This window comes from Oryx dammah, unplaced genomic scaffold (genome assembly GCF_014754425.2).
Source record: "Oryx dammah isolate SB20612 unplaced genomic scaffold, SCBI_Odam_1.1 HiC_scaffold_21, whole genome shotgun sequence".
NCBI classification, from domain to species: domain Eukaryota; kingdom Metazoa; phylum Chordata; class Mammalia; order Artiodactyla; family Bovidae; genus Oryx; species Oryx dammah.
This window is the reverse complement of record NW_024070205.1, coordinates 29942714-29954900: the sequence shown is the minus strand read 5'-3', so window position 1 is coordinate 29954900 and position 12187 is coordinate 29942714. Positions and strand designations below refer to the sequence as shown.

At 47.0% G+C, this 12187-nt stretch overlaps 1 protein-coding gene across 5 annotated transcripts in view; it reads left to right on the top strand.

Annotated features, from left to right (window-relative positions):
• The first annotated feature begins 5851 nt into the window (after window positions 1-5851).
• CFAP74 (cilia and flagella associated protein 74) overlaps window positions 5852-12187 on the top strand; it is an 86034-nt gene continuing 79698 nt past the window's right edge. For all 5 annotated transcript variants that reach the window (XR_005725065.1, XM_040264047.1, XM_040264046.1 and 2 more), the window contains exon 1: window positions 5852-5925. The gene's annotated coding sequence lies outside the window, so the exon portion shown is untranslated. The remainder of the gene's footprint in view (window positions 5926-12187) is intronic.

The following is a 12187-nucleotide window of genomic DNA, read 5'->3' as shown; positions in this document are numbered from 1 at the left end:
CATTCCAGTATTCTTGTCGGGAGAATCCCATTGACAGAGGAGCCTGGCAGGCTACCATAGGGTCACACAGAGTTGGGCACAACTGAAGCAACTTAGCACAGCACGCACAGCAAGACTGAATCGATGTGAAAGTCCTGAAGGGCCTGCTGGCAGTGTCCCAAATGTCAGGCAGCCGTGCTCCCCAGACTCCCTAAGGAAGTCGACCTGGCTCCCTGAGCCCCTCTCTGCTCTGACATGCTGATCCCCTGGGTAGGATGTTGGGGAAATAAAAGCAGGAGGTTTGCTGTAATCTTTTTCACACTTGATATGTATCGATGCTTTGATTAAACTTCCTCAAGAAAGGCCCCACCACTGGTCGATATTCATTTAACCAAGTCTAACCATTTAAGGAATTATTCGTGTGACTCTGTAAAGTACTGGTCTAGATGCTGGGCCTGAATAAGATATAAAAGGTCCCTGCCTTTAGTGGCCTTGTCTTCTAGGAGGAAGAACAGGGACAATCATGAGTAAACAAACAAGCTACGACAAACCCAGATGGTGTATCAAAAAGCAGAGACATTACTTTGCCAACAAGGGTCCGTATAGTTAAAGCTATAGTTTTTCCAGTAGTCATATATGGATGTGAGTGTTGAACCGTAAAGAAGGCTGAGTGCCGAAGAACTGATACTTTCAAACTGTGGTGCTGGAGAAGACTCTTGAGAGTCCCTTGGACAGCCAGGAGAGCAAACCAATCAACCCTACAGGAAATCAACCCTAAATATTCATTGGAAGGACTGATGATGAAGCTGAGGCTCCAACTGATGAGAAGAGCTGACTCATTGGAAAAGACCCTGATGCTGGGAAAGACTGAGGGCAGGAGAAGAAGCGGGTGGCAGAAGATGAGATGGTTAGATGGCATCACTGACTCAATGGACATGAGTTTGAGCAAGCTCTGGGAGATGGTGAAGGACAGGGAAGCCTGGCATGCTGCAGTCCGTGGGGTCCCAAAGAGTTGGACATGACTTAGCGATTAAACAACAACAAAATAGACAAAAGAGATCATTTCAAGTATAATGCACACTGGGAAGGAATCTCAGAAAGATAAAAATAATGAGGAGAACAATAAAAATAATGAGGAGGGTGCAGTCCAGACAGGGAGGACCATCCTGAGGGGTAACATCTGAGCTGAGGCTTGGATTTTATTCTGTCCCTTCTGGAGGAAAAGGCAGCCCCATCCAGAGCCAGGTAAGTGTTCTGGTCAGAGAATGGAAGGTACAAAAGCCCTGAGGCAGGAGCAAGGCCAGGCCAGTGGGTCTGGGAGGGAGGGAGTAAGGGTTGTGGAGCAAGGTAGGCAGAAGCCAGGTCATATGTGGTCCAGTAGATACAGATGGTTATCTAGGTTTGTTTTATTTTTAGTCAGCTTTATTGAAATAGAGTTTACAGGGACTTCCCTGGTGGTCCAGTGGCTAAGACTCTACACTCCCAGTGAAAGGGGCCCTGGTTCCATCCCTGGCCAGAGAATTAGATCCCACACACTGCAACTAAGACTTGGCACAGATAAATAAATAAATTTAAAAATTTTTCTTTTTTAGATTTTTTTGATATGGACCATTTTTTAAGCCTTTACTGAGTTTGTTACAATACTGCATCTGTTTTATGTTTTGGCTTTTTGGCAGCAGGCATGTGGGACACATGTGGTGACAATATACAGCCTTGAAGTACTCCTTTCCCGATTTGGAACCAATCTGTTGTTCCATGTCCAGTTCTGACTGTTGCTTCTTGACCTACATACAGATTTCTCATAAGACAGGTATGGTGGTCTAGTATTCCCATCTCTTTCAGAATTTTCCATAGTTTGTTGTGATCTACACAGTTAAAGGCTTTGGCATAGTCAATAAAGCAGAAGTAGATATTTTTCTGGAACTCTCTTGCTTTTTCAATGATCCAGTGGATGTTGGCAATTTGATCCTCTGCCTTTTCTAAAACCAGCTTGAACATCTGGAAGTTCACAGTTCAGGTACTGTTGATGACTGGCTTGGAGAATTTTGAGCATTACTTTACTAGCGTGTGAAATGAGTGCAATTGTGCAGTAGTTTGAACATTCTTTGGCATTGCTTTTCTTTGGGATTGGAATGAAAACTGCCCTTTTCCAGTCCTGTGGCCACTGCTGAGTTTTCCAAATTTGCTAGCATACTGATTGCAGCACTTTCATAGCATCATCGTTTAGGATTTGAAATAGCTCAACTGGAATTCCATCACCTCCACTAGCTTTCTTCATAGTGATGCTTCCTAAGCCCACTTGACTTCACATTCCAGGATGTCTGGCTCTAGGTGAGTGATCACACCATCATGATTATCTGGGTCATGAAGATCTTTTTTGTTTAGTTCTTCTTGTATTCTTGCCACCTCTTCTTAATATCTTCTGCTTCTGTTAGGTCCATACCATTTCTGTCCTTTATTGAGCCCATCTTTGCATGAAATGTTCCCTTGGTATCTAATTTTCTTGAAGAGATCTCTAGTCTTTCCCATTCTATTGTTTTCCTCTATTTCTTTGCATTGATCATGGAGGAAGGCTTTCTTCTCTCTCCTTGCTATTCTTTGGAACTCTGCATTCAGATGCTTGTATCTTTCCTTTTCTCCTTTGCCTTTAGCTTCTCTTCTCAGCTATTTGTCAGGCCTCCTCAGACAACTATTTTGCCCTTTTGCATTTCTTTTTCTTGCATTTTCTTTTTCGATCCCTTTTTTTGCAAAAAAAGAAGAAATTTTGCATTTCTTTTTCAATCCCTGCTCAGGGAACCAAGATCTCATAACATGCATGTGTTAGTCGCTCAGTTGTGTCCAACTTTTTGCAGCTCCATAGACTGTAACCCGCCAGGCTCCTCTGTCCATGGAACTTTCCAGGCAAGAATATTGGAGTGGGTTGCCATTTCCTTCTCCAGGGGATCTTCCCAACCCAAGGATCAAATCCACATCTCTTGCGTCTCCTGCATTGGCAGGTGGATTATTTACCACTAGCACCAGACATGGCCAAAAAAAAAAAAAAAAAAAGAGGTAAAATATACAAAACCTAAAACTACCCCTGTTCCCGTTTTTAAGTGTATAGTCCAGCAGCAGGAAGTGCATTCACTTTGTGGTGCAGCCGTCACCACTGTCTGCCTCCAGAACCTTTTCATCTTTCTAGACCAAAACTCTGTCACCACTAAACACTCAGCCCAGACTTCACCACCCTAACCCCATTCCTGACAACCACAGTCTTCTCTCTGTCTCTGTAAACTTGACTGTGTAGCTCATATGAGTGAAAACAAATAATACTTATTCTTTTGTGACTGCCTTGTTTCCCTCAGCATCACATCTTGGAGGTTCATCCGGGTTGTAGCAGATGTCAGAATTTCATTCTTTTCAAAGGCTCAGTAACATTCCACCATATGTATCTATCACATTTCATTTGTCTAGCCATCCACTGATGGACATTTGGGTTGTTTTCAGCTTCTGGCTATTGTGATACGTGTAGTGCTTTTGTGAACACAAGTGTATAAATATTTGTCCAAGTGTTTAACTTTAATTCAGTTAAATTTAAATAGCCACATGTGTCCAGTGGGTACCATATTGAATAGTTCTAGACATTTTCAGTAGACAAAGCTAAGAAATATATCTTAAAAATTATATTAATTCATACTAATATTTCATATCCAATTCCAGCATTATAGGTTTTTTCCATTTATTTTATATTTCTATCTGTTCCATCAAGTGAAAAATAATGGTTCGTAATATTACTATGCTACTTATTTTACTCCACTTTATATAGTTCCAGAATAACAGCATCAATATTATTACAAAGACCAGGATCACTGGAAACAACTTAAGATTTCTTTGCGACTCTTTTTGTCTTTAGTATACAGTCTATTAGGCATACACAATAAGATTGTTGGGTTTTAAAGTCACTTGAAATTATCCTTTACTGTTGGTTAAGCCACCAAGCTGACATACAGTTAGTTTCTTCTTTTTACATCTATTTGTTTGCAAATCTTGGGAGGTTTTTTCTCTGTTTTGATTTATTTGGGGTTTTATAATTACACAGTTCCAAGTCAAATGTATGAGCACATTTGAGAAACGTAGTTTCTACTGCTGACCCTCCTGTGCCTGGTTGGCAACCATTGTAATGTTACCTTATGATGTAAAAAAATAAGGGAGTACATTCTTAGTGGCCCTTCCCCTTCTCGGATAAATACTGTATCAGCTATTCTGCATCTTAGTGTTTTCCCATTAACCATGTGTTCCGACCACAGGTCACTCTGGGGCACAACAGAGAAATAGTCCTTGTACCTTTCCCAGCCTTTGGCAGTGCAGCTGGACCTCATCCAGCTCCTACTAGTGGACACAGAGGCTGTTTTCAGCCTTTTGTTGTCCTTCTGTTCTTTAGTAGAAAGTGTATTAATCATTAATATGGACAGGCCCAGAGAAGCAAAGCTGAAAAGGAAAAGCCCCATAATTTGGGTGAGGTGGGAAAAAGAACACTTTTTCTTAGAACACCTGTTCTGGGCTGTTCTGCTGAGTCAGCTCTGTTCCTCAATCCAGGAGGGAAGAGGTCTGGGCAGCACTGCAGGGGGAGGACTACAGAGGTGATCGCTATCCCGATGAAGTTCACAATCCTAAGAGATGCTGAGCTTATAGCCAGGCTGGCTGGCTCTGATGGATCTTGCCATCCCAGGATGAAACTACAGGACTTCCTGGGTCCCACTGTGACATCAGGAGCCGCTGGACAAAGCCAGCGACTGACCAGCAGGGCCAGCAGCCTTGCAAAGCACAGGCACGCTGGAAGTTACTGGGCTCTGCAAGAGCAGGGAATACACCAATCAGCTGGGGGTCCAGGGCCCAGCACCAACTGCACTGGCTAGAGGGATCCTTCTGTTGAGGCAGTAATTTCCAGACACAGAGCATTTCAGAAGGGAGTCAGTTTATTAAGAACAAAGAGCAGAGATAATGTGGGCACTGCGAGCACAGCGGGTGGACCTCCTGACAAATGAGGGAAAAACTTTTCTTGGATTAATAACCAATTTTTAATAGCCTCAAGACAAAAGTCCTGCTGGATGGTTGGCTTTAGGTGATTGGTTGGGGCTCTACAGGGTGCTTACTAGAGTGCGCATCTGCCTAATGGGGAGTCAGGACGCTCCTTAGTGATCATCAGGGACTTTGGGCAAGGTACAAAGGGGTTCAGTCAGTTTCAGAGGTGACCTTGGTCGTGAGTTCCGCTTCTATGGCCTTGGTGCGAAGCCTCGCACCTGTGGCTTTGGGGCAGGACTCAACACTTTATTCACACCCTGAGTCCAGACTGCAAACACACACCCTTGGGACAGGTGGAAATGGACCACGCTGACCCCAGACAAGGCTGGGGCGTGCACAGTGAGCAGGGAGGACTCATTTCAGCTCCAGCCCAGCGTGGCATATTGTTCCAGGTCTCTGGTCTCAAAAAGAGAAGTGAGAAACCTCTATTTTACGTGAACTCTACAGTCACTAAAATTAACACCTAATCCATTCTTCAAGCCGCTTGGGCCAAACCAGGGGAGGCAGCCTGGGGCTGCATTCGTACTACCAAGTGGCGTCAGTCTCCTCTACCACAGCCTGGTAGTCCGGGTGCCCCGCGACCCTCTGCTCGCGGTCTCTGCTCGGCCCAGCGCGCTGGCCTCCGGCAGTAATCATCAACGGCGTACCAACGTCCGTCCGTCCCGCGCTCGGGTTGCACTTTGCCGCCTCGGCAGCACTGCGCCTGCGCGGGGGCGCCGCCGGGGCGAGCCATCGACTTGGCGCGGGGTGAGCGGGCACCCCCGCCCTGAGATGGAGCCGTCCGTTGCCATGGAGCTACCCGCTCCAAACCGCGCCGCCAGCTGACTCCGAGGAGCTTCTCAGCCCAGATCCCGCGCTGCTCGGACCCGGCGGTGCCGCTGACAGGTGGGTCACAAATCAGGGCCTCCGCCGTGGAAGTTCTGCCTGAGAAATAACTCCTAGTGAGAGGGTCGCCCTGGCCGATTTCTGGGCCTTCGGACGGCACCGGGCCGGTTTCAGGTGCCCGGCCGTCCCCGCGGCGTTTCAGCCCCTCTCCCCACGCCGGTTTAAGGACCCTCCCCAGCGGTTTCAGGCCCCGCCCCCGCGGGTTTCAGGAACCCCCGCGTGCAGGTGCAGCCTGGGTTCCCGGCTCCCTGCAGGTTCCGGGAGGACGTGGCTATGCTGTCCTTGCACATCTAGGAAACCGTTGAGCAAAACTCGAGGGCGAGCGGGCTAGTGAGGAGGGACCCGGAGTGTCCGAGCCAAGGAAGGAATTCCGAGATCATCTCAGTTTGGTTTGTAATGATTAGCCTGTTTCTGGAAACCTGTATTATTTTGTTTTCCATAAACAAATATTCGTTTTATGTGCTCACGTTATGTATCGTGCAAACACTCCTTGAACATCCACTGTGAACTAAGTACTGAACTAGGTGATGGGCGGGCCTGCCCTGGTACCGACAGTTGAAAGAATTCCCAGATAGTTGTCTCTGCAGACGCTGGTGCGGGGATTCACAGTACTGCATCAGCAGCCAGTGCCCAAGGCCAGAAATGGAACCTTGTCAGTGTCCCAACCCCTCCCTTGCCCCACAGCCGACCCCCATCCCCATGACCACAGCCTGACTTCTTGGTTTTCTTTAGTTTTACCATTTCTAAACAATGTAAGTTTCACCTGTTTTAATCCATATATGTATATAAATGGAATAACACTGTGTATTTTTTTAATTTTTGAAATAATCTCGAACTTCCCTAAAAGTTTCAAGTTCAGCATCAAAAACCTTGTCTTCCTGAAGTATTTGAGAATAAGTTGCCTATGTGATGCTCTGTCACCTGCAGACACTTCCGTTTGCATTCCCTGCACATCAGGGCAGTCTCCAGCACAACCACACACGACCGTCACAGTCGGGAGGAGGACTCGGACATGTCAGGACATCTGATCATTGGCCACAGACAAACACCTTCTGCCAGCTGATCCTATAAAGTCACAGACCAGAAAGGGTCCAGTCTGGGCTCCCCAACCACACTGAGCTATTAACGTGTTTCTTCAGTCTCTTCCAAGTCAGGCTTTCCTTGACTCCATGATCTTGACACCTTTGAAGGTTAGAGTCCAGTGGCTTTTGTGGAAAACCCCTCTGTTTGGATTTGTCTGGTGTTTCCTCAGAATCAAATTCCCATTACGTGTCTTTGGCAGGAAGGTCACAGAAGTGGTGCCACGTGTCACTCTGCTCTGACCACTTGTTTAAGGTGGTATCTGCCTGCGTCTCCCCTGGGAAGTCACTCCAGCCTTTGTAATGGACGAGTATTTTGTCAGGAGATTATGAGGCTCCAATGCTATGTCAAGGCCTCACAGGCTTGAGCGGGTGGAGCGCACTCTGGACATTGACCCCCACCCTGGCCCGGGCTGGACTCTTACCCAACTCTAGGCTCACTGCCTTCCCCCATGCGGGCTCTGATGCCCAGTCTGGGCCACCGTGGATCCTGCCCACCTGAGCAGGGGAAGGGGGAAGGGAAGCAGCATGTGCTTGTGTCTTCCTCCCTCCCAGCTGTGCGAGAGACCCATCCACACTCTTGCACAAGCTGTAGGTCACTCATCTTTGTCACCACCCAGCTCACCCAGGGTGGATCTCACAGTGTATGCTATTGCTGCTGGCCAGGTTATTTCCAGAGTTACTGCTCTTAACGAGCTCTGCTTTGCAAGGTCTTGTATGGTTCCTGTTATTTATGTGTGAGGAGGGGAGTTCTGTCTCAACAACAACAAAAGTGCTCTGATGTGCGAACCCCCATTGTTGCAGCTGCTGCTGCTGCTGCTGCTGCTGCTGCTGCCGCCGAGTCACTTGAGTCGTGTCTGACTCTGTGCGACCCCATAGACGGCAGCCCACCAGGCTCCCCTGACCCTGGGATTCTCTAGGCAAGAACACTGCACTGTCGTTTCCCTCTCCTTTTGACCTTTGCTGAATTCTTGTGGTTGGTGGTAGCTTGTTAGTTCTGTGTTCCTCACCAGGCCCTCCTGTTTAAGATACCTCATGCAAGTGGGTACTGTGGTGCCTGGTGAGGGTCAGTGGTTTCAGTCAGTGGTTCGCCTCACAACATGGACTGGAGCCGCGCTGCCATGAGCCTGGGAACCAGGACCGAGGAGCGGAGTCTGTACGAGGGCTTTGCTCAGCACATCAGAGGGAGCTGGCATCTTGATATCAGGCTTCTGGCCTCCAGAACTATGAGAGAATATCTTGTTCTAAGACAAGAGAACGTCTTGTTCTAAGACAGCCAGTTCGTGGCACTTTGCTGTGGCAGCCTCAGGAAAGGAGTACAGCATTGAAAGGTTGCTGCTGTGAGTCGTGTGTTAACACCAGGATTTGTGTCCTCCGGAGGAGAGGATTTCCATCTGGGGTCAGAGACGAGGCTTGACTACTTGGAGCTTTTGTGTAGCAAAGTTTTATTAAAGTTTAATAGAGATAGGGAAAGCTTCTGACACAGACATCAGAAGGGGACAGAAAGAGTGCCCCCTTGCTAGTTTTTAGCAAGGTATTTTATGTCTATTAGAAAGGTATTAATCAGATAAGAGAGACACCTCAAGGCTGAGGGAGTTTCACCAGGCTGCTTCTCCCACAATGTGCATTCTTAAGATAGGATGGCAGGAGGGGTGTCAGTCCTTGCCCCTGCCCCCACCATAAAACAATTGACAGAAATACTGGTTTGTGGAGACATTATCAACCCAAGATTTGAGAAAAGAAAAAAAGTTAGGTGGAATCATTTTGAAGAAAGGCAAATTCCATAGCAAATACATAGTTTCATTAACATAGCTTAAGAAAAACATTTGCAGAAGAAAAACGCATTGGTTAGCTCAAGGCAGAACCAGGTATCTTCTACACAGAATTAAAAGAAGCCTCTTTTAATTTTGTGTGCTGCTGCTATTGCTAAGTCGCTTCAGTCGTGTCCGACTCTGTGGGACCCCATAGACGGCAGCCCGCCAGGCTCCCCCGTCCCTGGGATTCCAGGCAAGAACACTGGAGTGGGTTGCCATTTCCTTCTCCAATGCATGAAAGGGAAAAGTGAAAGTGAAGTCGCTCAGTCGTGTCTGACTCTTAGCTACCCCATGGACTGCAGCCCACCAGGCTCCTCCGTCCATGAGATTTTCCAGGCAAGAGCACTGGAGTGGGTTGCCGTTGCCTTCTCCCACTTGCAGTTTATTTCCTCTTGCCCCTTGGGGACCTCTGGCCTTCCTGCCTGTTACCCTCTCAGCATCTAAGAGATTCTATTAGGTGATTGCCTGGGAGAGGAAGTGCTGAGTCAGAGGGCCTGGTATACAAAATAGCGGCCCCAGAAACGGCCACATGCTGACCCTCGGAACCTGGGCGTGTGTTAGGTTACAGGCTGCAGGAATCTGGGCTGTTGGTCAGCTGACTGAACCAGGAGACTGTGCTGCGTTAACCTGCTGGGCCCAGAGCAGTTAGAGGTGTCCTTCTGGTAGAACAGAGGACAGGGGGGAGCCAGGAAGAGCTGACGAGAAGGCCCACCTGACTTTAGTGGCTTTTAAGTTGGTAGGGTGGGCTTTGGCTAAGGCCTGTGGGCAACCTCTAGAAACCAGAAAAAGCAAGAAGACGGACTGTGCCCCAGAGTTGCTGAAGAGGAGGGTAGCCCGGCTGACATCTTGGTTTTAGCTCCGTGGGGCTCATTTCAGACTTCCGACCTCCAGAGTTGCAGGATAATAACGCATTTGTGTTAAGTTAACTGAGTGTGTGGCAGTTTCTCATAGCAGCAATCAGATCCTAGTGTAGAGGGCGTTATATTTTTAACTTTACGAGGCGATGCCGAACTCTTTTCAAAGCATCTGTCCCAGTTTCCGCTCGTACCGTGAGTGAACAAACCTTCCCACTGCTTCCTGTCCTTGCTGGCACCTGGTATCTTCAGGCTTCTAATGTGTTACTCAGACTGATGACTGTGTAGTAATAGTTTAAGTGGCTTTACTCTGCGTGTCCCTAATTACAGATGAGGTTGAACTCATTGTCCATCCAGGACTCTGTTAGAAGAGTTAAAGGGATCACTGTTGACAATGCCAGGAACACAGGCAGGAGTCAGGACACGCAGACAAACTGGTTACAATCGTTGGCCTCTTGAACATCCCTTATGTGACCAGCCTGCTTAAGTTCCACCATTTTGCTGTCATTCATCTTCCTCTGTGTTGATCGATGGATGTTCCTTACCTGTCATGATGGGAGATATGTTGCATTTATCTTCCTCTAATTTGTAGCTTTTCTTGAATTCTCCTTTAGGTGTCACTGGATGACCAAAATACTGGAGCTTCAGCTTCAGCATCAGTCCTTCCAGTGAATATTCAGGGTTGATCTCCCTTAAGGTTGACTGGTTTGATATCCTTGCTGTCCAAGGGACTTTCAGAGTCTTCTCCAGCACCACAGTTCAAAGGCATCAATTCTTTGGCATTCTGCGTTCTTTATAGTCCAGCTCTCACAACCATATGTGACCACTGGGAAGACCATAGCCTTGACTATATGGACTTCTTAGCTTTGACTAGATGGACCTTTGTCGGCATTAAAGGTCCATCTATTCAAAGCTATGGTTTCTCCATTAGTCATGTATGGATGTGAAAGTTGGACCATAAAGAAAGCTGAGCACCGAAGAATTGATGCTTTTGAACTATGGTGCTGGAGAAGACTCTTGAGAGTCTCTTGGACTGCAAGAAGATCAAACCAGTCAATCCTAAAGGAAATCAGTCCTGGATATTTATTGGAAGGACTGATAACGAAGCTGAAGCTCCAATACTTTGGCCACCTGATGCAAAGAACTGACTCATTTGAAAAGACCCTGATGCTGGGAAAGACTGAAGGCAGAAGAAGGGGATGACAGAGGATGAGATGGTTAGATGGCATCACCAATTCTATGGACATGAGTTTGAGCAAGCTCTGGGAGTTGGTGATGGACAGGGAAGTCTGGCGTGCTGCAGTCCATGGGGTCGCAAAGTCGGGCACAATTGAGCGACTGAATTGAACTGTCTTTGTTGGCAGAGTAACGTCTCTGTTTTCAACACAGTCTAGATTTGTCATTGCTTCCCTGCCAAGAAGCCACTCTCTTCTGATTTCATGGCTACAGTCACTGTCTCCAGTGATTTTGGAGACCAAGAAGAGGAACTCTGCCACTACTTCCACCTTTTCCCCTTCTATTTGCCATGCCATAATGGGACCAGATGCTATGATCTGTTTTTTTAATATTTAGTCTTAAGATGGCTCTTTCACTCTCCACCTTCACCCTCATCAAGAGGGTGTTTATAGTTCCTCTTCACTTTCTGCCATTAGAGTGATTGAGTTCAATTGCTCAGCCAGGTCCAACTCTTTGGGACCCCATGGACTACAGCACGCCAGGCCTCCCTGTCCATCACCAATTCCCACAGCTTGCTCAAACTCATGTCCATTGAGTCAGAGATGCCATCCAACCATCTCACCCTCTGTCGTCCCCTTCTCCTCCTGCCTTCAATCTTTCCCAGCATCAGGGTCTTTTCAAATGAGTCAGTTCTTTGCATCAGGTGGCCAAAGTATTGGAGCTTCAGCTTAGAAGTGATATCATCTGCATATCTGAGGCTGTTGATGTTTCTCCCTCCTATCTTGATTCCAGCTTATAACTCATCCAGCCTGGCATTTCTCATGATGTGCTCAGCAAATAGGTTAAACAAACAGGGTGACAGCAGACAGCCCTGTCATACTCCTTTCTCAATCTTGAACCAATCAGTTGTTCCATACAGGGTTCTAACTGTCGCTTCTTGACTTGCATCAGGTTTCTCAGGAGACAAGTAAGATGGTCTAGTATTCCCGTCTCTCTAGAGCTTTCCACAGTTTGTCATATTCCACACAGTCAAAGGCTTTAATGTAGTCGATGAAACAGAGACAGATGTTTTTCTGAAATTCCCTTATTTTGTCTATAATCCAGTGAATGTTAGCAATTTGTTCTTTATGTCCTCTTCCTTTTCTAAACCCTGCTTGGACATCTGGAAGTTCTTGGTTTGCATAATGCTGAAGCCTAGCATGCAAGATTTTAAGCTCAACCTTACCAGCACGGGAAATGAGTGCAATTGTCCGATGCTTAGCACATTCTTTGGTATTACCCTTCTTGGAAATTGGGACGAGGATTGACCTTTTCCAATCCCATAGCCACTGCTGGGTTC